The sequence below is a fragment of the Coregonus clupeaformis genome, chromosome 14 (genome assembly GCF_020615455.1).
Source record: "Coregonus clupeaformis isolate EN_2021a chromosome 14, ASM2061545v1, whole genome shotgun sequence".
Taxonomy (NCBI): domain Eukaryota; kingdom Metazoa; phylum Chordata; class Actinopteri; order Salmoniformes; family Salmonidae; genus Coregonus; species Coregonus clupeaformis.
This window is the reverse complement of record NC_059205.1, coordinates 3,162,107-3,186,812: the sequence shown is the minus strand read 5'-3', so window position 1 is coordinate 3,186,812 and position 24,706 is coordinate 3,162,107. Positions and strand designations below refer to the sequence as shown.

The following is a 24,706-nucleotide window of genomic DNA, read 5'->3' as shown; positions in this document are numbered from 1 at the left end:
TGTTCCAACATCTAGTGGAAAGCCTTCCCAGAAGAGTGGAGGCTGTTATAGCAGCAAAGGGGGGACCAACTCCATATTAATGCCCATGATTTTGGAACGAGATGTTCGACGAGCAGGTGTCCACATACTTTTGGTCATGTAGTGTATATACCCACCTCTACCCTCACACTCACACACAATAATGAAATATTATATGATCATGCCAGCTAGGTGAAATGTTGTTTCTATCTCTCTAAATGATTGAAAGTTGCACATCCATGCTAATTGCTGAAGCTAATTACTAGAATAAGTGGAATAAATGGATAATTGAAGCTTATTTATGGTGTGCTGTCCAATCTATTTTACTATGTAGCTAATTGCCACTTATTTATGTCTGTTAAACACAGTACAAACATACTGCATAGACACACAAACACCCACACACAAACACCCACACACACAAACACCCACACCCACAAACACAAACACAAACACCAACACACAAACACACACACACAAACACAAACACACACAAACACCCACACACACAAACACCCACACACACAAACACAAACACCAACACACAAACACAAACACTAACACACACACACACAAACACACACACACACAAACACCCACACACCCACACACACAAACACCCACACACACAAACAAACACAACACACAAACACACACACACAAACACCCACACACAAACACAAACACCCACACACAAACACAAACACCCACACACACAAACACCCACACATACAAACACCCACACACACAAACACCCACACACACAAACACCCACACATACAAACACCCACACATACAAACACCCACACACACAAACACCCACCCACACACACAAACACCCACCCACACACACAAACACCCACCCACACACACAAACACCCACCCACACACACAAACACCCACCCACACACACACACAAACACCCACCCACACACACAAACACCCACACTCACAGTGGTGGGAGAGGTTGCTGTCCTCCTTGACGACGAAGCCTACTGTGGTGGAGGTGATGATGATTTTGGTGTCAGCAGCGGGATCCAAACCCCTGCCCTCCTTCTCCACCACCCCAGGTTTAGGGGTAGGGGGGCGCTCTGGGGTGCTAGAGGGGGCTGGGGTGAGGTGGGGCACCCCGGCGTCTGCCTGGGACGACCCAGAAGTGCGTGGGGAGTCCTTGTCGTTGGCGACCGTTGCCATGGTGATGGCCACAGACGACGATGTGGTAATAGTATCTAGAGGAAGAAGGAAAAGTCAATATTAGTTACAGTCTAGCAACTTATTTGGACAGTGAAGCTAAAACTTTTAATTTGGCTCAATACTGCAGCATTTTGGATTTGAGATCAAATGTTTCATATGATGCAACAACACATAATGTAACCTTTTATTTTAGGGTATTTTCATACATATCTGATTCACCGTTTAGAAATGAAAGCACTTTATTTATCTAGTCCCCGCATTTAAAGAAGTCATAAGTATTTGGACAAATTCACTAATACAGTGAGATCCAGAAGTACTGGGACAGTGCCCCTTTTGTTGTTGTTTTGGCTCTGGACTCCAGCACTTTGGATTTGAAATGAAACAATGGCTATGATGTTAAAGTGCAGACGGTCATCTTTAATTTGAGGGTATTTTCATCAACCGTTTAGAAATGAAAGCACTTTATGTGTCTCGTCCCCACATTTTGAAGTGTCATAAGTATTTGGACAAATTCACTTATAGTGTATTAAATGTCGTCAAAAGTTTAGTATTTGGTCCCATATTCCTAGCACACAATGACTCTACAAACTTGTTGGATGCATTTGCAGTTTGCTTTGGTTGTGTTTCATATTATGTTGTACCCAATAGAAATTAATGGTAAATAATGTTTTGTGTCATTTTGGAGTCACTTTTATTGTAAATAAGAATATAATGTTTCTAAACTCTTCTACATTAACGTGGATGCTACCATGGTTACGGATAATCCTGAATGAATCGTGAATAATGAGGAGTGAGAAAGTTACAGAGGGTCAAAGATCATACCCCCAAGACATGCTAACCTCTCACCATTACCAATAACAGGAGGGTATGATATTTATGCCTCTGTAACTTATCTCACTTACATTATTAGACTAGACAATATTAGACTAAAACAATGTTAGACTAGAACAATATTAGACTAGAACAATTAGACTAGAACACGATTAGACTAGAACAATATTAGACTAGAACACGATTAGACTAGAACACGATTAGTCTAGAACACGATTTGACTAGAACACGATTTGACTAGAACACGATTAGACTAGAACACGATTAGACTAGAACACAATTAGACTAGAACACAATTAGACTAGAACACGATTAGACTAGAACATGATTAGACTAGAACACAATTAGACTTTAAGGTGATCATAACATAGTTTTACTCAATCAAAACCCCAAATAAAGTCAAATCCCACACAGTAGTAGAGGCTGGTGTCACTTTAAATCGGAGGATGGGCTTATGGTAACGGATAGAATGGAATGAATGGACCGATATCAGTTCAGCCCATCCTCTGATTTCTCCCTCCACCAGCCTCCACTAACACCCACCCACCCACACACACACACTCTCTCTCACCTGGCACGCAGGCGCGCATGTCGGGGCCCAGGTCCTGTCCTGTGGGGCAGGCGCAGGTGTATTTGGGGGAGTGCTCCGTGATCTGGGGGGCTTTGAGACACAGGTACTCACAGCCACCGTTGTCCTCACTGCCCAGGTTACAGCTGTCTGGGCCTTAGTGATGGAGAAAGAGACACACACACAATCAGAGACAAAGACACAAAGAGACACAAAGAGACAGTCAGAAACACAAAGAGACAGTCAGAGACACAAAGAGACAGTCAGAGACAAAAAGACAGTCAGAGACACAAAGAGACAGTCAGAGACACAAAGAGACAGTCAGAGACACAGAGACAGAGACACAAAGAGACAGTCAGAGACACAGTGAGAGACAGAGACACAAAGAGACAGTCAGAGACACAGTGAGAGACAGAGACACAAAGAGACAGTCAGAGACACAGTGAGAGACAGAGACACAAAGAGAGAGTCAGAGACACAGTGAGAGACAGAGACACAAATAGACAGTCAGAGACAGACACACAGTCAGAAACACAGTCAGAGACAGATATAAAGAGACCGACAGTCAGACCAATCGGAGAAAGGAGAGTCTCGCTAGCTAGCTTTGACACCATGCTGGAAACAACAAATGTGCAAGATGAGATCTGAGCAATTCCTTGCTAGTCCAGGTGATATGTGCACATTTTGGGTGAAGTTATTTCTCGGTCTCTCACTCACACACTACTACACCCCCCCACACACTACACCCCCCCACACACTACTACACCCCCCCCACACACACACACACACACTACTACACCCCCCCACCCCCACACTACACACCCCCCCCCTTCCCCCACACACACACTACACCCCCCTCCCCTCCCCCACACACTACTACACCCCCTCCCCTTCCCCCACACACACTACTACACCCCCCTCCTTCCCCCACACACACACTACTACACCCCCCTCCCCTCCCCACACACACACTACTACACCCTGAGCAATTCCTTGCTAGTCCAGGTGATATGTGCACATTTAGGTGAAGTTATTTCTAGGTCTCTCACTCACACACACTACCACCCCCCCCACACACTACTACACCCCCCCACACACTACTACACCCCCCACACACTACTACACCCCCCCACACACACACACACACACACTACTACACCCCCCCACCCCCACACTACTACACCCCCCTCCCCACACACTACTACACCACCCCCCCTCCCCTTCCCCACACACACTACTACTCCACCCCCTCCCCTCCCCCCACACACACACTACTACACCCCCCCTCCCTTCCCCACACACACACTACTACACCCCCCTCCCTTCCCCCCACACACACACTACTACACCCCCCACCCCCCCCACACACACCTGGTAGCTGCCGGAGCGGGTGGAAGACCACTATGTCGTGGGGGGTCGTTGAGGTGCTCGGCCACTGTGCTGATGTCCTGGCCGGTTAGCCTGTTAGCGCTGTGACACCGCCTCCCTCTCCCGGTCTGTCCAGTAGATACGGTCCTGACAGGAGGATAGAGATGTGGGAGGGAGGGAGAAGCAATGATTACAACAATCACTTTGTACATCAATAACGTTGTGTAAGTATCTATGATGCAGCAGACAGACAGCACTGTGATGTATACAAGGCCGAGCTAGCTAATGTGAGACTTTGAAAGCAGCGTGCAAGAGTAAGGACTTTGGGAAATGTTGTTGTAAAAGGGGGTTGTTAAAATACATTTGACTCACGGACAAACAGACATACTGCCAGTCTGACTTCTCAAGCAATGTCATGTGAATAAGCTATACTTTTACAGTTCAGAAATATCTAGGTACTGTATCTCTCAACGCTACTGTAAGGGTGAGCATTCCATTCCACTGCTCCTCCGTTGGAGGTAAACTCTGACTGCAACCCGACTTCACCCTGTTGTTGTTGTTTATTTTCTGTTTACTGGAATGTTCCCCTAACATTATCAGCCTTCAAAAGACGTTCTGCGGAGGGGAGCTGACATCATTCCACGATTGATGTGGAAACCAAGAGCTTAATGCCCATAAGAGTTTGGCGGCGAGATGTCACATCTTGCGGTACGGAAGTGTGTGTGTGTTTGAGGAGAGGGGAAGTTGGAGTCATTAAAACTTGTTTTTCAACCACTCCACACATTTCTTGTTAACAAACTATAGTTTTGGCAAGTCGGTTAGGACATTTACTTTGTGCATGACACAAGTAATTTTTCCAACAATTGTTTACAGACAGATTATTTCACTTATAATTCACTGTATCACAATTCCAGTGGGTCAGAAGTTTACATACACTAAGTTGACTGTGCCTTTAAACAGCTTGGAAAATTCCAGAACAACAGCATAGGACCTTGTGAAGATGCTGGAGGAAACAGGTACAAAAGTATCTATATCCACAGTAAAACGAGTCCTATATCGACATAAGCTGAAAGGCTGCTCAGCAAGGAAGAAGCCACTGCTCCAAAACCGCCATAAAAAAGCCAGACTACGGTTTGCAACTGCACATGGGGACAAAGATCGTACTTTTGGAGAAATGTCCTCTGGTATAATGAAACTAAAATATAACTGTTTGACCATCGTTATGTTTGGAGGAAAAAGGGGGATGCTTGCAAGCCGAAGAACACCATCCCAACCGTGAAGCACGGGGGTGGCAGCATCATGCTGTGGGGGTGCTTTGCTGCAGGAGGGACTGGTGCACTTCACAAAATAGATGGCATCATGAGGAAGGAAAATTATGTGGATATATTGAAGCAACATCTCAAGACATCAGTCAGGAAGTTAAAGCTTGGTCGCAAATGGGTCTTCCAAATGGACAATGACCCCAAGCATACTTCCAAAGTTGTGGCAAAATGGCTTAAGGACAACAAAGTCAAGGTATTGGAGTGGCCATCACATAGCCCTGACCTCAATCCTATGGAACATTTGTGGGCAGAACTGAAAAAGCGTGTGCGAGCAAGTTTGCCTACAAACCTGACTCAGTTACACCAGCTCTGTCAGGAGGAATGGGCCAAAATTCACCCAATTTATTGTGGGAAGCTTGTGGAAGGCTGCCCGAAACGTTTGACCCAAGTTAAACAATTTAAAGGCAATGCTACAAAAGACTATTTGAGTGTATGTAAACTTCTGACCCACTGGGAATGTGATGAAATAAATAAATGCTGAAATAAATCTTTCTCTCTAGTATTATTCCGACATTTCACATTCTTAAAATAAAGTGGTGATCCTAACTGACCTAAGACAGGGAATTTTTACTAGGATTAAATGTCAGGAATTGTGAAAAACTGAGTTTAAATGTATTTGGCTAAGGTGTATGTAAACTTCCGATTTCAACTGTATGAGAGTGTGTGTGCGTGTACACACACACACACACACACCAGGGTTGCCGTTAGGAAAATATGGCACGGGACAACGTGACTGGGAAGATTTAAATGTATCGGCCATTTAAGAAATGTACTGGACCCATATGCATTGGGTTCATAAACCCATTAGGGCGTCCACCCACAGTGCTCAGAATGACAGAAATCACATTTAGATTATGGTAATGCATCTTAACAGAACATGCAACTCATGTAATTAAGCAGCCAATAAACCGTCATTTTCAAACATTTGCCAAAATGCAATTCATGGGAAAACACAATTCTAAACAGAACACCTGGGAAAACACCATTCTAAACAGAGCACCTGGGAAAACATCATTCTAAACAGAGCACCTGGTAGCTGTTCCATATGTAACAGAGATGAAATCAGGGAATGTAAAGATGCAAAAACTAGGATGGGTTGCTAATATGACTAGGATTGTGCCTTTGACTTCTGGACAACAAAAGACAGTTGATATGAAAACCAATAGACCAGGAGAGAAATGGCATAGCGGTGGGTCCAAAAGGGAAGTAAATGGAAATACATTTGCCAAAATTATATAATTTATCCATTCTATACAGAAATAAATAAAATCATTCAAAATACTTCACCAGAAAGCACGACTTAGCCACAGAGGAATCGAGGATCATTAGCTTCTTACATTTATTTTAGCAATGGATTGTTTCAAATCACAAGCCCGCAATTTGGGCAGCACGCGTGACAATAGGCCTAGCTGATTATTGAGTTGCGGCTGTCAGTGAAAAGCATCTAAAATGCAAAATGCAATGCAAATAGTCAGAGTGGCCATTTGATTAATTGTTCAGCAGTCTTATAGCTTGGGGGTAGAAGCTGTTAAGGAGCCTTTTGGACCTCCGGTACCGCTTGCTGTGCTGTAGCCGAGAGAACAGTCTATGACTTGGGTGACTGGAGTCTTTGACAATTTTTAGGGTCTTCCTCTGACACCGCCTAGTATATAGGTCCTGGATGGCAGGAAGCTTGGCCCCAGTGATGTACTGGGCCGTACGCACTACCCTCTGTAACACCTTACGGTCGGATGCCGAGCAGTTGCCATACCAGGCGGTGATGCAAGCGGTCAGTACGCTCTTGATGGTGCAGCAGTATAACTTTTTGAGGATCTGGAGACCCATGCAACATCTTTTCAGTCTCCTGAGGGGAAAAATGTGTTGTTGTGCCCTCTTCACGACTGTCTTTGTGTGTTTGGACCATGATAGTTTGTTGGTGATGTGGACACCAAGGAACTTGAAACTCTCGACCCGCTCCACTACAGCCCTGTCGATGTTAATGGGGGCCTGTTTAGGCAGGTTACCTTCGCTTTCTTGGGCACAGGGACTATGGTGGTCTGCTTGAAACATGTAGGTTTTAAAGACTCGGTCAGGGAGAGATTGAAAATGTCAGTGAAGACACTTGCTATTGGTCCGTGCATGCTCTGAGTAAACGTCCTGGTAATCCGTCTGGCCCCTGCGGCCTTGCTCACATCGGCTACGGAGAGCGTGATCACACAGTCGTCCGAACAGCTGGTTCTCTCATGCATGCTTCAGTGTTGCTTGCCTCGAAGTGAGCATAAAAGGCATTTAGCCCGTCCTGGTAGGCTCGCCACTGGGCAGCTCGCGGCTGGTTTTCCCTTTGTAGTCTGTAATAGTTTGCAAGCCCTGCCACATCCGACGAGCGTCAGAGCCGGTGTATTAGGATTCAATCTTAGTCCTGTATTGACACTTTGCCTGTTTAAGGGTTCGTCTGAGGGCATAGCGGGATTTCTTGTAAGCGTCCGGATTAGTGTCCCGCTCCTTGAAAGTGGCAGCTCTAGCCTTTAGCTCGGTGCGGATGTTGCCTGTAATCCATGACTTCTGGGTGGGATATGTACGTACGGTCACCGTAGGGACGACGTCGTCGATGCATTTATTGATGAAGCCGGTACCTGAGGTGATATACTCCTCAATGCCATTTGATGAATCCCGGAACATATTCCAGTCTGTGCTAGCAAAACAGTCCTGTAGTGTAGCATCCGCGTCATCTGACCACTTCCGTATTGAGCGAGTCACTGGTACTTCCTGCTTTAGTTTTTGCTTGTAAGCAGGAATCAGGAGGATAGAATTATGGTCAGATTTTCCAAATGGAGGGCGAGTCTCTGTGTGTGGAGTAAAGGTGGTCTAGAGTTTTTTTTCCTCTGGTTGCACATGTGACATGCTGGTAGAAATGAGGTAAAACGGATTTAAGTTTGCCTGCCTTAAAGTCCCCGGCCACTAGGAGCGCCGCCTCTGGATGAGCGTTTTCCTGTTTGCTTACGGCCGTATACAGTTCTTTGAGTTTGGTCTCAGTGCCAGCATCGGTTTGTGGTGGTAAATAGACAGCTACAAAGAATATAGATGAAAACTCTCTTGGTAGATAGTGTGCTCTACCTCAGGAAAGCAATACCTCGAGACTACCTTAATATTAGACATCACGCACCAGCTGTTATTGACAAATAGACACACACACCCACCCCTCGTTTTACCGGACGTAGCTATTCTGTCCTGCCAATGCATGGAAAACCCAGCCAACTGTATATTATCCGTGTCGTCGTTCAGCCATGACTCAGTGAAACATAAGATATTACTGTTTTTAATGTCCCTTTGGTAGGATAGTCTCGAACGGAGCTCATCCAGTTTATTCTGCAGTGATTGCACGTTGGCCAACTAATTCTCACAAGGCACCGATCTCCGCCCCCTGTATTTCCTTATTTTCTTCATGCGAATGACGGGGATTTGGGCCTTGTCCAGGAGCAACATTATATCCTTCGCATCAGACTCATTAAAGAAAAAATCTTCATCCAGTTCGAGGTGAGTAATCGCTGTTCTGATATTCAGAAGCTCCTTTTGGTCATAAGAGACGGTAGCATCAAAATTATGTACAAAATAAGTTACAAACAATGCGAAAAAACACACAAAATAGCACAATTGGTTAGGAGCCCGTAAAATGGCAGTCATCCCCTCCGGCGCCATTCTTTTATAAAGAATGGTTCTCTCTCCAGAATGGCTCAGCTGTCTCCTGCCAATTCTTGCACATTCATTGTTTCATTGTATGAATTGTTTGCCCTTCTATAATATTTTAAAAAAATCAATTTTCCCATTACATATGTCACCAGTAGTAAATGTACCTTTAATCCCCGTCATTTGGTTACATTAATTTCTGTTAATGCATGTATTAATTAGTCATTTACCGTTCTCATTCTCAGCGTGGAAACGTTGTTTGCAGAGTTCACAAAATGCTATACTTGTGAGAAACAAGTTTTGGTTTATTTCATAACCATCATTTACACGAGATTTGTCAGTTTTTACAATGGCTTTTGTTTGGAGTGCTCCATGTGAGCAATGAGCAAGCGTCTGGTTTCTCTATCCCGATAATGTTGAGGGAGCGCGTGCACCTGAGCACGGACGGAAGTACCTGACATGTAGGAAAGTCTTGTTGTTCTTTTATACATCCATTGCGAATTATAATATATTTGTATTTATTAAATGTTTTATTGAACCTTTATTTTAACAGGGAAGACATATTGAGACCTAGGTCTCTTTTTCAATTCCGCCCTCTATAATACAACATAAATATACACATTATACATACTGCTTAGAGAAAAGCACGATCTGTTTCTGTAGAAAAAGACAACTTTAAATCTTAGCTTCATAACCAGCTCATCTACAGTGGGGAGAACAAGTATTTGATACACTGCCAATTTTGCAGGTTTTCCTACTTACAAAGCATGTAGAGGTCTGTAATTTTTATCATAGGTACACTTAAACTGTGAGAGACGGAATCTAAAACAAAAATCCAGAAAATCACATTGTATGATTTTTTAAGTAATTAATTTGCATTTTATTGCATGACATAAGTATTTGATCACCTACCAACCAGTAAGAATTCCGGCTCTCACAGACCTGTTAGTTTTTTCTTTAAGAAGCCCTCCTGTTCTCCACTCATTACCTGTATTAACTGCACCTGTTTGAACTTGTTACCTGTATAAAAGACACCTGTCCACACACTCAATCAAACAGACTCCAACCTCTCCACAATGGCCAAGACCAGAGAGCTGTGTAAGGACATCAGGGATAAAATTGTAGACCTGCACAAGGCTGGGATGGGCTACAGGACAATAGGCAAGCAGCTTGGTGAGAAGGCAACAACTGTTGGCGCAATTATTAGAAAATGGAAGAAGTTCAAGATGACGGTCAATCACCCTCGGTCTGGGGCTCCATGCAAGATCTCACCTCGTGGGGCATCAATGATCATGAGGAAGGTGAGGGATCAGCCCAGAACTACACAGCAGGACCTGGTCAATGACCTGAAGAGAGCTGGGACCACAGTCTCAAAGAAAACCATTAGTAACACACTACGCCGTCATGGATTAAAATCCTGCAGCGCACGCAAGGTCCCCCTGCTCAAGCCAGCGATGTCCAGGCCCGTCTGAAGTTTGCCAATGACCATCTGGATGATCCAGAGGAGGAATGGGAGAAGGTCATGTGGTCTGATGAGACAAAAATAGAGCTTTTTGGTCTAAACTCCACTCGCCGTGTTTGGAGGAAGAAGAAGGATGAGTACAACCCCAAGAACACCATCCCAACCGTGAAGCATGGAGGTGGGAAACATCATTCTTTGGGGATGCTTTTCTGCAAAGGGGACAGGACCACTGCACCGTATTGAGGGGAGGATGGATGGGGCCATCTATCGCGAGATCTTGGCCAACAACCTCCTTCCCTCAGTAAGAGCATTGAAAATGGGTCGTGGCTGGTTCTTCCAGCATGACAACGACCGAAACACACAGCCAGGGCAACTAAGGAGTGGCTCCGTAAGAAGCATCTCAAGGTCCTGGAGTGGCCTAGCCAGTCTCCAGACCTGAACCCAATAGAACATCTTTGGAGGGAGCTGAAAGTCCGTATTGCCCAGCGACAGCCCCGAAACCTGAAGGATCTGGAGAAGGTCTGTATGGAGGAGGGCCAAAATCCCTGCTGCAGTGTGTGCAAACCTGGTCAAGACCTACAGGAAACGTATGATCTCTGTAATTGCAAACAAAGGTTTCTGTACCAAATATTAAGTTCTGCTTTTCTGATGTATCAAATACTTATGTCATGCAATAAAATGCAAATTAATTACTTAAAAATCATACAATGTGATTTTCTGGATTTTTGTTTTAGATTCCATCTCTCACAGTTGAAGTGTACCTATGATAAAAATTACAGACCTCTACATGCTTTGTAAGTAGGAAAACCTGCAAAATCGGCAGTGTATCAAATACTTGTTCTCACCACTGTATATGTTTTTTAAAACATCAAATCCTTATCAATCCAAATGCCTAAGTATTTATATGCGGGAACATGTTTGATTGGAGAACCATCTAATGAGTGAACATGTAGTTTATCTGAAACATTCTTACGGGAGTTTAAAAACAACTTGTATTTCGTTTTGCCTGTATTAAGCACAAGTTTTAAATCAGCAAGGGATTCCTGCATAGCTATAAAATCTGACTGTAGTTTTAACACAGCCAGATCAACAGTCGGGGCAATAGCATACATAATAGTATCATCTGCATAGAGATGAAGTTAAAACATTTTAACAGATTGACCAACCGTGTTTATATATACTGAACAAAAATATAAACGCAACATGCAACAATTTCAAAGAATTTACTGAGTTACAGTTCATAGAAGGAAATCAGTCAATTTGAAATAAATTCATTAGGCCCCTAATTAATGGATTTCACATGACTGGGCAGGGGCGCAGCCATGGGTGGGCCTGGAAGAGCATAGGCCCACCCACTGGGAGCCAGGCCCAGCCAATCAGAATTAGTTTTTCCCCACAAAAGGGCTTTATTACAAACAGAAATACTCTTTCAGGTCCTGGGCTGGCGTGGCCACACGTGGTCTGCGGTTGTGAGGCCGTTTGACGACTGCCAAATTCTCTAAAACGACGTTGGAGGCGGCTTATGGTGGAGAAATTAACATTATATTCTCTGGCACCAACTCTTTTGGACATTCCTGCAGTCAGCATGCCAATTGCATGCTCCCTCAAAACTTGAGACATCTGTGGCATTGAGTTGTGTGACAAAACTGCCCATTTTTGAGTGACCTTTTATTGTCCCCAGCACAAGGTGCACCTTTGTAATGATCACACTGTATAATCAGCTTCTTGATATGCCACACCTGTCAGGTGGATGAATTTTCTTGGCAAAGGAGAATTGCTCACTAACAGGAATGTAAACAAATGTGTGCACTAAATCTGAGAGAAATACGCTTTTTTTTGTGTGTATGGAACATTTCTGGGATCTTTAATTTCAGCTCATGAAACACTTTACATGTTGTGTTTATATTTTTGTTCAGTATAAATTGTGAAGATAACAGGTCCCAAAATCGACCCCTGTGGTACACCTTTATGTACTTCAAGAAATTCTGACTCATCCCAATCAATCACGATGGCCTCAGTTCTGTCACTAAGATAATCATGAAACCATGAACAGGCGTCAGATCTCAGGCCTATCGAGGACAACTTATTCAATAAAATAGCATGATCAACAGTATCAAACGTTTTTGACAGGTCCACAAACAAAGCAGCACCTTTCATTTTAGTGTCTAAAGCATTGACAAGATCATTAACAACTAAAGTGGTAGCTGTAATAGTGCTATGCCCAGGCCTAAATCCTGATTGGTTTACATTCAAAATACATTTACCAAGGATTCAAGAATCTTAGCTAGACAAGGAAGCCTTGAAATGGGGCGCTAATTATTAAGATCACTAATATCCCGCTTATGGAGTGGCAGCACAAGGGCTGATTTCCATATATTTTTAATATTTCCTGATACCAATGTTAAATAGAAAATGTGGGCTATTGAGCCAACGATGGGCGCTGCACACTAAGCAGACCAGGATCCAGTTGGTCGGCCCTGTGGAATTCTTGTTGTCTATTGCTAACAAAGCATCCAATACTTATTTTTCTGTAAAACAGCCTAAAAGAAAAGCTTTGAATATCATTTCTGATCATTCAGCAAGTTTCCCATATCAGCATCCAGCCCAATATAGAAGTTATTTCAAAGAGATACCCTGCGAAATAAAATGGTGATTAAATGCATCAATGATGGCTCCTGATAGCCTGTTGCCTGCTCTTGAGTTGTGAATGGGAGGCGTGCTTCAATTACTAGTTGAGTAACAAAAATAGTAGCTATTTTTAATCGCGGCACCAAAACTGTTTTTAACACGCGATTGTATTTAGAATTGTTGCAAGAATGAATGGGCTTGTAAAAGCACATGTTTTACTCCAGCAACAACCAGCCCTGAGGAGCTGTGCGTGGTGTGATAGTTTTGTTGGATAAATAAAGATACAGGTTAATTGAATTCCACTAAATTATGCAAATTAACATATAGACCGATAGGCATGATGGTCAAATGTATTTCGATCGACTGGTATTTCCATCAATGGATAAAAAGCATTATTTTGCAATGCCATTTTTTTTTCTTCTCCCCAGTCATTTTGGCCGCAACAGTTGTACTTATCGGCAAAATAAATAAAATGCAATTGCCGGCTAATGGAAACTAGTGTGTGTTAGTGTATGTGTGCTGCAGTTGTAACAAAAGGCGAGTAGGACGGAGCCAGGCGAGGAGGTAAATCCAAGTATAGGGTTTATTTGGCCAATACAGCAGTCCGGCAGCAATGTGTAAACCAAATACAGTGCGATTACATTTTACATTTTAGTCATTTAGCAGACGCTCTTATCCAGAGCGACTTACAGTTAGTGAGGGCATACATTATTATTATTTTTGATTTTTTTCATACTGGTCCCCCCGCGGAATCGAACCCACAACCTGGCGTTGCAAACGCCATGTCTACCAACCGAGCTACATCCCTGCCGCCACTCCCTCCCTACCCTGGACGACGCTGGGCCAATTGGCACCGCCCCATGGTCTCCCGGTCGCAGCCGCCTACGCACAAAGCCTGGATTCGAACCAGGATATCTAGTGGCACAGCTAGCACTGCGATGCAGTGCCCTTAGGACCACTGCGCCACTCAGGAGCTAGTGGCGTACTGGGAAAACAAAACACACGGGTGAATATCCCGCGATAAAAGTAACATAATGCTCAACACGAGCTGGCGACACTCCACATGGAACAATAACACACAAAGACATGGGGGAGCAGAGGGGATAGTTATACAGAGACTGATCTGGGGATATGAACCAGGTGTGTGTGAAAAACAAGACAAAAAACAAATGGAATGATGAGATGCGGAGCGGCAGAGGCTAGAAGGCCGGTGACTACGAACACCAAAGCCTGCCCGAACAAGGAGAGAGAGGCAGCTTCGAAGGAGCCGTTGGCAGCAATCCAATAAAACGTAATAAAAGTGGATTGTGTTTTTACGAAAGGCTAACATTGTCAAGGTCAGTTAGGAGTAGGAAGAAAAACAAATGTTTTCTTTCTCACAAAATGGAAAATAAATGATGTATTATTAAACCAACTCCTGCAGTAGCTGTCTCAACATTTGTAGCAGCTTTCAATAAGAACATGGTTTTCCTTTTAGCTACTACTGTACCAATGCATTAGAGAATTTTTCACATATTAACTTTTAATAGTAGGGCTCTACTGTAGCTTACTGTAGCACTACTGTAGGTGCTATTGTAACAACTGCTGATGCAAAAAGGGATTTGTAAACAAAATTGGATTGAAATTGTAAAAAGCTCCTTTCAAATTTACCAGCAGTGTTAGGAGTGGACAGCTGGAAGTGGAGAGAATGGAGGGAGAGGAGAGTACGAGGCGGAGAGGAGAGTACGAGGGCGGAATGGAGAGTACGTAGCTGAATGGAGAGTACGAGCGGAATGGAGAGTACGAGGGAATGGAGAGTACTGAGCGGAATGGAGAGTAACGACGGAATGGAGAGTACTGAGCGAATGGAGAGCACGAGCGGAATGGAGAGTACGAGCGGAATGGAGAGTACAGGGAATGGAGAGTACGAGGGAATGAAGAGTACGGAGCGGAATGTGGAGAGTACTGTGAGTGGAATGGAGAGTACTTAGTGGAATGGAGAGTCGAGTGGTACGGAGAGTACGGAGCGGAATGGAGAGTACGTGAGTGGAATGGAGAGTACTTAGGGGAATGGAGAGTACGAAGCGAATGGAGAGTATGTAGCGAATGGAGAGTCGAGCGGAATGGAGAGTGCGTAGCGAATGGAGAGTACGGATGAATGGAGAGTACGAGCGGAATGGAGAGGACGAGATGAATGGAGAGTACAGACGGAGCGGGAGAGTACGTAGGGAATGGAGAGTACTTAGTGGAATGGAGAGTACTTATGGAATGGAGAGTACGGAGGAATGGAGGCCGTAGGAATGAGAGTACGGCATGAATGGGAGAGTACGGAGTGGTGGGAGAGCACGTATCTCCATTCCACTAAGTACTCTCCATTCCACTACGTACTCCACCCACTACGTACTCTCCACATTCCGCTCCGTACTCCCATTCCGTCACGCACTCCCATTCCACTAAGTACTCTCCATTCCACTACGTACTCTCCACTCCACTACGAACTCTCCATTCCGCCACGCACTCTCCATTCCGCCACGCACTTTCCATTCCGCTACGCACTTCCATTCCACTACTTACTCTCCATTCCACTATGTACTCTCCATTCCGCTACTACTCCATCCGCTCACGTACTCTCCATTCCACTACGTACTCTCCATTCCGCTACGCCCTGGTCCCTTTGCAGAAAAACAGCCCCAAAGCATGATGTTTCCACCCCCCATGCTTCACAGTAGGTATGGTGTTCTTGGATGCAACTCAGCATTCTTTGTCTTTTAAAACACGACTTAGTTGAGTTTTACCAAAAAGTTCTTTTTTGGTTTCATCTGACCATATGACATTCTCCCAATCCTCTTCTGGATCATCCAAATGCACTCTAGCAAAACTTCAGACGGGCCTGGACATGTACTGGCTTAAGCAGGGGGACACGTCTGGCACTGCAGGATTTGAGTCCCTGGCAGCGTAGTGTGTTACTGATGGTAGGCTTTGTTACTTTGGTCCCAGCTCTCTGCAGGTCATTCACTAGGTCCCCCCCGTGTGGTTCTGGGAATTTTGCTCACCGTTCTTGTGATCATTTTGACCCCACGGGTGAGATTTTTGCGTGGAGCCCCCAGATCAAGGGAGATTATCAGTGGTCTTGTATGACTTCCATTTACTAATAATTGCTCCCACAGTTGATTTCTTCAAACCAAGCTGCTTACCTATTGCAGATTCAGTCTTCCCAGCCTGGTGCAGGTCTACAATTTTGTTTCTGGTGTCCTTTGACAGCTCTTTGGTCTTGGCCATAGTGGAGTTTGGAGTGTGACTGTTTGAGGTTGTGGACAGGTGTCTTTTATACTGATAACAAGTTCAAACATGTGCCATTAATACAGGTAACTAGTGGAGGACAGAGGAGCCTCTTAAAGAAGAAGTTACAGGTCTGTGAGAGCCAGAAATCTTGCTTGTTTGTAGGTGACCAAATACTTATTTTTCCACCATAATTTGCAAATAAATTCATTAGACATCCTACAATGTGATTTTCTGGATATTTTTTTTCTATTTGTCTGTCATAGTTGACGTGTACCTGTGATGAAAATTACAGGCCTCTCTCATCTTTTTTAAGTGGGAGAACTTGCACAATTGGTGGCTGACTAAATACTTTTTTTCCCCACTGTATATGCTCCTAAAATGTAGATGAAATGATTGAATAACATGCATGTGTACATTTATTTTGCAACGCTCGCAAGCACGTAATACGAGCGGTGTGGTCAGCATGTTAGAAGCTAGCATATGCCCATACACATAAGCTTGCGCGATGCCTCACACACACACACACACACACACATGTGCATGCATGCATAAGCACACAAACGTGCACACATCAAACACACACACACACACACACAGGCACTTCCCTCTAGCCCACCCCTACCCAGCTTCCAGCTTGTCTGTCTGTGTGCAGTATGACTAGGGCCAGCAGTAAAACTTTTGTTATGGGTGTGCGCCAGAGCTGTGGCTGCAGATCCATATGTGCCAGTGTTGTGGTCCTGCCTGCAGTGTGTGTGGCACTAAGAACCACAGAGTTCTGGCCAGCACTCAGCTCCTCTCCTGTCTCCTCAGTTTATTCCAAACAGTCTGTTATCCCAGAGGGGAACACAGAACAAGCACAGCAGACACACACTATTTTTTTGTATTTTAGCAGACGCTCTTATCCTGAGCGACTTACAGGAGCAATTAGGGTTAAGTGCCTTCCTCAAGGGCACATCGCCTGATTTTTCACCTAGTCGGCTGAGGGATTCGAACCAGCGACCTTTCAGTTACTGTCCCAACGCTCTTAACCGCTAGGCTACCTGCCTCCCACAGACTCACACACACAGCAGTCGGAGACTCCACACACACACACACACACACACACACACACACACACACACACACACACACACACACACACACACACACACACACACACACACACACACACACACACACACACACACACACACACACACACACACACACACACACACACACACACACACAGCAGTGGGAGACTAAACTCAGACAGTAAGCGCTGCATAACAACCCAATACCCAGCTAATGATAGTGCCATCATTTGGCTTTACACCATTAAACCTTTACACTTGTAAAAATGACAGATTTGGGCACTGATAAACGCCTATGTTGGAATGTAGTGGCTGTACAGTAACATGCTATACATGGTGTCAGACCATAGGCTCTGTGTTCACAGCTCTGTATGGGTTTTGACTGACAGACAATCTGAACTTCAGCACCGCACGCGACCAGAACTTGCCCCCATCCCTCCTGCTAATTGGACAACTTTTTGCCATTTTTTTTTTGTCTTGAGTGAGGGAAATGCCGCAAATTAAGAGGACACTATGTATTTTGGAAAGATAAATACCGCTTTGAAGTCATACAAGCTAGCCAAACGCTTTGTGCACTTCGCATTTCCATATCATAAAACTCATGTCATATACAGTGTCAACGTTATGATCACTATGTTTGATGTACAGTTCCCAGATGACACGGCGTCATACCCTGGGTTGTTCTGAACAGAATGAGCCTGTGTTTGATGTACAGTTCCCAGATGACACGGCGTCAAAACCTGGGTTGTTCTGAACAGAATGAGCCTGTGTTTGATGTACAGTTCCCAGATGACACGGCGTCATACCCTGGGTTGTTCTGAACAGAATGAGCCTATGTTAACTATTACAGTAGCAGTGTGTGGGTAAAATCACTGTAAGCTAAGCCCCCCCCAAAAAAAGAGCCATTTTACAACCTACAGTGGGGGGAAAAAAGTATTTAGTCAGCCACCAATTGTGCAAGTTCTCCCACTTAAAAAGATGAGAGAGGCCTGAATCCAGAAAATCACTTTGTAGGATTTTTAATGAATTTATTTGCAAATTATGGTGGAAAATAAGTATTTGGTCACCTACAAACAAGCAAGATTTCTGGCTCTCACAGACCTGTAACTTCTTCTTTTAAGAGGCTCCTCTGTCCTCCACTCGTTACCTGTATTAATGGCACCTGTTTGAACTTGTTATCAGTGTAAAAGACACCTGGCCACAACCTCAAACAGTCACACTCCAACTCCACTATGGCCAAGACCAAAGAGCAGTCAAAGGACACCAGAAACAAAATTGTAGACCTGCACCAGGCTGGGAAGACTGAATCTGCAATATGTAAGCAGCTTGGTTTGAAGAAATCAACTGTGGGAGCAATTATTAGGAAATGGAAGACATACAAGACCACTGATAATCTCCCTCGATCTGGGGCTCCATGCAAGATCTCACCCCGTGGGGTCAAAATGATCACAAGAACGGTGAGCAAAAATCCCAGAACCACATGGGGGGACCTAGTGAATGAACTTGTCGTGTTTGGAGGACAAAGAATGCTGAGTTGCATCCAAAGAACACCATACCTACTGTGAAGCATGGGGGTGTAAACATCATGCTTTGGGGCTGTTTTTCTGCAAAGGGACCAGGACGACAGATCCGTGTAAAGGAAAGAATGAATGGGGCTGGGTCTTTCAGCATGACAATGATCCCAAACACACCGCCCGGGCAACGAAGGAGTGGCTTCGTAAGAAGCATTTCAAGGTCCTGGAGTAGCCTAGCCAGTCTCCAGATCTCAACCCCATAGAAAATCTTTGGAGGGAGTTGAAAGTTTGTGTTGCCCAGCGACAGCCCCAAAACATCACTGCTCTAGAGGAGATCTGCATGGAGGAATGGGCCAAAATACACTGCTCAAAAAAATAAAGGGAACACTTAAACAACAAAATGTAACTCCAAGTCAATCACACTTCTGTGAAATCAAACTGTCCACTTAGGAAGCAACACTGATTGACAATAAATGTCACATGCTGTTGTGCAAATGGAATAGACAACAGGTGGAAATTATAGGCAATTAGCAAGACCCCCAATAAAGGACTGGTTTTGCAAGTGGTGACCACAGACCACTTCAGTTCCTATGCTTCCTGGCTGATGTTTTGGTCACTTTTAATGCTGCCGGTGCTTTCACTCTAGTGGTAGCATGAGACGGAGTCTACAACCCACACAAGTGGCTCAGGTAGTGCAGCTCATCCAGGATGGCACATCAATGCGAGCTGTGGCAAGAAGGTTTGCTGTGTCTGTCAGCGTAGTGTCCAGAGCATGGAGGCGCTACCAGGAGACAGGCCAGTACATCAGGAGACGTGGAGGAGGCCGTGAGGGCAACAACCCAGCAGCAGGACTGCTACCTCCGCCTTTGTGCAAGGAGGAGCAGGAGGAGCACTGCCAGAGCCCTGCAAAATGACCTCAGCAGGCCACAAATGTGCATGTGTCTGCTCAAACGGTCAGAAACAGACTCCATGAGGGTGGTAAGAGGGCCCGACATCCACAGGTGGGGGGTTGTGCTTACACCCAACACCGTGCACGACATTTGGCATTTGCCAGAGAACAGCAAGATTGGCAAATTCCGCCACTGGCGCCCTGTGCTCTTCACAGATGAAAGCAGGTTCACACTGAGCACGTGACAGACGTGACAGAGTCTGGAGACGCCGTGGAGAACGTTCTGCTGCTGCAACATCCTCCAGCATGACCGGTTTGGCGGTGGGTCAGTCATGGTGTGGGGTGGCATTTCTTTGGGGGCCGCACAGCCCTCCATGTGCTCGCCAGAGGTAGCCTGACTGCCATTAGGTACCGAGATGAGATCCTCAGACCCCTTGTGAGACCATATGGGGGCAGGGCTACCGACGTTAAGGCCAATCTAAAGATGGTGCTGGCTAAAGCTAAAACTGGCGAGTGTAGAGAGTATAGAGATATTGTTATCCACGCCGGCACCAACGATGTTAGGATGAAACAGTCAGAGGTCACAAGTGCAACATAGCTTCAGCGTGTAAATCAGCTAGAAAGATGTGTCGGCATCGAATAATTGTCTCTCCCAGTTAGGGGAGTGACGCAGCTCTACAGCAGAGTCTCAGCACTCAATCGCTGGTTGAAAACTGTTTTCTGCCCCTCCCAAAAGATAGAATTTGTAGATAATTGGCCCTCTTTCTGGGACTCACCCCAAACAGGACCAAGCCTGACCCTGCTGATGAGGACGGACTCCATCCTAGCTGGAGGGGTGCTCTCATCTTATCTACCAACATAGATAGGGCTCTAACTCCTCTAGCCCCACAGTGAAATAGGGTGCAGGCCCAGGCAGCAGGCTGTTAGCCAACCTGTCAGCTTAGTGGAGTCTGCCAATAGCACAGTCAGTGTAGTCAGCTCAGCCATACCCATTGAGACTGTGTCTGTGCCTCACCTAGGTTGGGCAAAACTAAACATGGCGGTGTTCACCTTAGCAATCTTATTAGGATAAAGACCTCCTCCATTCCTGCCATTATTGAAAGAGATCGTGATACCTCACATCTCAAAATAGGGTTACTTAATGTTAGATCCCTCACTTCAAAGGCAGTCATAGTCAATGAACTAATCACTGATCATAATCTTGATGTGATTGGCCTGACTGAAACATGGCTTAAGCCTGATGAATTTGCTGTGTTAAATGAGGCCTCACCTCCTGGTTACACTAGTGACCATATTCCCGTGCATCCCAAAGGCGGAGGTGTTGCAACATTTACGATAGCAAATTTCAATTTAAAAAAAAAATGGCGTTTTGTCTTTTGAGCTTCTAGTCATGAAATCTATGCAGCCTACTCAATCACTTTTTATAGCTACTGTTTACAGGCCTCCTGGGCCATATACAGCTCCTCTCTGAGTTTCCTAATTCCTATCAGACCTTGTAGTCATAGCAGATCATATTCTAATTTTTGGTGATTTTAATATTCACATGGAGAAGTCTACAGACCCACTCCAAAAGTCTTCCGAGCCATCATCGACTCAGTGGGTTTTGTCCAACATGTCTCTGGACCTACTCACTGCCACAGTCATACTCTGGACCTAGTTTTGTCCCATGGAATAAATGTTGTAGATCTTAATGTTTTTCCACAAAATCCTGGACTATCGGACCACCATTTTATTACGTTTGCAATCGCAACAAATAATCTGCTCAGACCCAAACCAAGGAGCATCAAAAGTGGGTGCTATAAATTCTCAGACAACACACAAATTCCTTGATGCCCTTCCAGACTCCTTCTTCTGCCTACCCAAGGACGTCAGAGGACAAAAATCAGTTAACCACTTAACTGAGGAACTCAATTTAACTTTGCGCAATACCCTAGATGCAGTTGCACCCCTAAAACGAAAAAACATTTGTCGTAAGAAACAGCTAGTTTCAGAAAATACAGAAAATACCTGAGCTTTGAAGCAAGCTTCCAGGAAATTGGAACGAAAATGGCGCCACACCAAACTGGAAGTCTTCCGACTAGCTTGGAAAGACAGTACTGCAGTACCGAAGAGCCTCACTGCTGCTCGATCATCCTACTTTTCCAACTTAATCGAGGAAAATAAGAACAATCCAAAATTTCTTTTTGATACTGTTGCAAAGCTAACTAAAAAGACAGCATTCCCCAAGAGAGGATGGCTTTCACTTCAGCAGTAATAAATTCATGAACTTCTTTGAGGAAAAGATCATGACCATTAGAAAGCAAATTACGGACTCCTCTTTGAATCTGCGTATTCCCTCCAGGGCTTAGCTGTCCTGGATCTGCGCCGACTTCAGGGCCTGGGATCGGGAGAGACACTTAAGTGTTTTAGTACTATATCTCTTGACATAATGATGAAAATAATCACCTTGGCCTCTAAACCTTCAAGCTGCATACTGGATCCTATTCCTAATAAACTGCTGAAGGAGCTGCTTCCTGTGCTTGGCCCTCTTATGTTGAACATAATAAACAGCTCTCTATCTCACCGGATGTGTACCAAACTCACTAAAAGTGGCAGTGATAAAGCCTCTCTTGAAAAAAGCCAAACCTTGACCCGGAAAATATAAAAACTATCGGCCTATATCGAATCTTCCATTCCTCTCAAAAAATTTTTAGAAAAAGCTGTTGCAGACAACCTCACTGCCTTTCTGAAGACAAACAATGTATACGAAATGCTTCAGTCTGGTTTTAGACCCCATCATAGCACTGAGACTGCACTTGTGAAGGTGGTAAATGACCTTTTAATGGCGCCGCGAGACCGAGGCTCTGCATCTGTCCTCGTGCTACTAGACCTTAGTGCTGCCTTTGACACTATCGATCACCACATTCTTTTGAGAGACTGGAAACCCAAATTGGTCTACAACGGACAAGTTCTGGCCTGGTTTAGATCTTACCTGTCGGAAAGATATCAGTTTGTCTCTGTGAATGGTCTGTCCTCCGACAAATCAACTGTACATTTCGGTGTTCCTCAAGGTTCCGTTTAGGACCACTATTGTTTTCACTATATATTTTACCTCTTGGGGATGTTATTCGAAAACATAATGTTAACTTTCACTGCTATGCGGATGACACAGCTGTACATTTCAATGAAACATGGTGAAGCCCCAAAATTGCCCTCGCTAGAAGCCTGTGTTTCAGACATAAGGAAGTGGATGGCTGAAAACTTTCTACTTTTAAACTCGGACAAAACAGAGATGCTTGTTCTAGGTCCCAAGAAACAAAGAGATCTTCTGTTAAATCTGACAATTCATCTTGATGGTTGTAAAGTCGTCTCAAATAAAACTGTGAAGGACCTCGCGTTACTTTGACCCTGATCTCTCTTTTGACGAACATATCAAGACTGTTTCAAGGACAGCTTTTTTCCACTACGTAACATTGTAAAAATCAGAAATTTTCTGTCCAAAAATGATGCAGAAAAATTTATCCATGCATTTGTTACTTCTAGGTTAGACTACTGCAATGCTCTACTTTCCGGCTACTTCGGATAAAGCACTAAATAAACTTAAGTTAGTGCTAAATACGGCTTAGAAGCCTGACTAGAACCAAGAAATTTGATCATATTACTCCAGTGCTAGCTTCCCTACACTGGCTTCCTGTTAAGGCAAGGGCTGATTTCAAGGTTTTACTGTTAACCTAAAAGCGTTACATGGGCTTGCTCCTACCTATCTTTCCGAGTTGGTCCTGCCGTACATACCAATACGTCGCTACGGTCACAAGACGAGGCCTCCTAATTGTCCCTAGAATTTCTAACAAACAGCGGGAGGCAGGGCTTTCTCCTATAGATCTCCATTTTTATGGAACAGTTTGCCTACCCATGTGAGAGACGCAGACTCGGTCTCAACTAAGTCTTTACTGAAGACTTATCTCTTCAGTAGGTCATATGATTGAGTGTAGTCTGGCCCAGGAGTGTGAAGGTGAACGGAAAGGCTCTGGAGCAACGAACAGCCCTTGCTGTCTCTGCCAGGCCGGTTCCCCTCTCTCCACTGGGGTTCTCTGCCTCTAACCCTGTTACAGGGGCTGAGTCACTGGCTTGCTGGTGCTCTTTCATGCCGTCCCTAGGAGGGGTGCGTCACTTGAGTGGGTTGAGTTACTGACGTGATCTTCCTGTCTGCGTTGGCGCCCCCATGGTTTGTGCTGTGGTGAGACTCTGTGGGCTATACTTCGGCCTTGTCTCAGGATTGTAAGTTGGTGGTTGAGGATATCCCTCTGGTGGTGCGGGGGCTGTGCTTTGGCAGAGTGGGTGGGGTTATATCCTTCCTGTTTGGCCCTGTCCGGGGTTTCTTCGGATGGGGCCACAGTGTCTCCGGGACCGCTCCTGTCTCAGCCTCCAGTATTTATGCTGCAGTAGTTTATGTGTCGGGGGCTGGGGTTAGTTGGTTATACCTGGAGTACTTCTCCCTGTCTTATCCAGTGTCCTGTGTGAATTTAAGTATGCTCTCTCTCCAATTCTCTCGTTCTCTCTTTCTCTCTGAGAACCTGAGCCCTAGGACCATACGTCAGGACTACCGGGCATGCTGACACCTTGCTGTCCCCAGTCCGCCTGGCCTTGCTGCTATTCCAGTTTCAACTGTTCTGCCTGCGGGTTACGAAACCCCTACCTGTCCCAGACCTGCTGTTTTCAACTCTTAATGATCGGCTATGAAAAGCCAACTGAGAGACCTGAGCCCTAGGACCATACGTCGGACTACCGGCCGTGGTGACTCCTTGCTGTCCCCAGTCCGCCTGGCCTTGCTGCTATTCCAGTTTCAACTGTTCTGCCTGCGGTTATGGAACCCCTACCTGTCCCAGACCTGCTGTTTTCAACTCTTAATGATCGGCTATGAAAAGCCAACTGAGAT

The 24,706-nt window shown here is 44.9% G+C and overlaps 1 pseudogene; it reads right to left on the bottom strand.

Moving 5' to 3' along the window:
• LOC121581674 overlaps nucleotides 1-24,706 on the bottom strand; it is a 187,918-nt pseudogene that overhangs the window by 5,917 nt on the left and 157,295 nt on the right.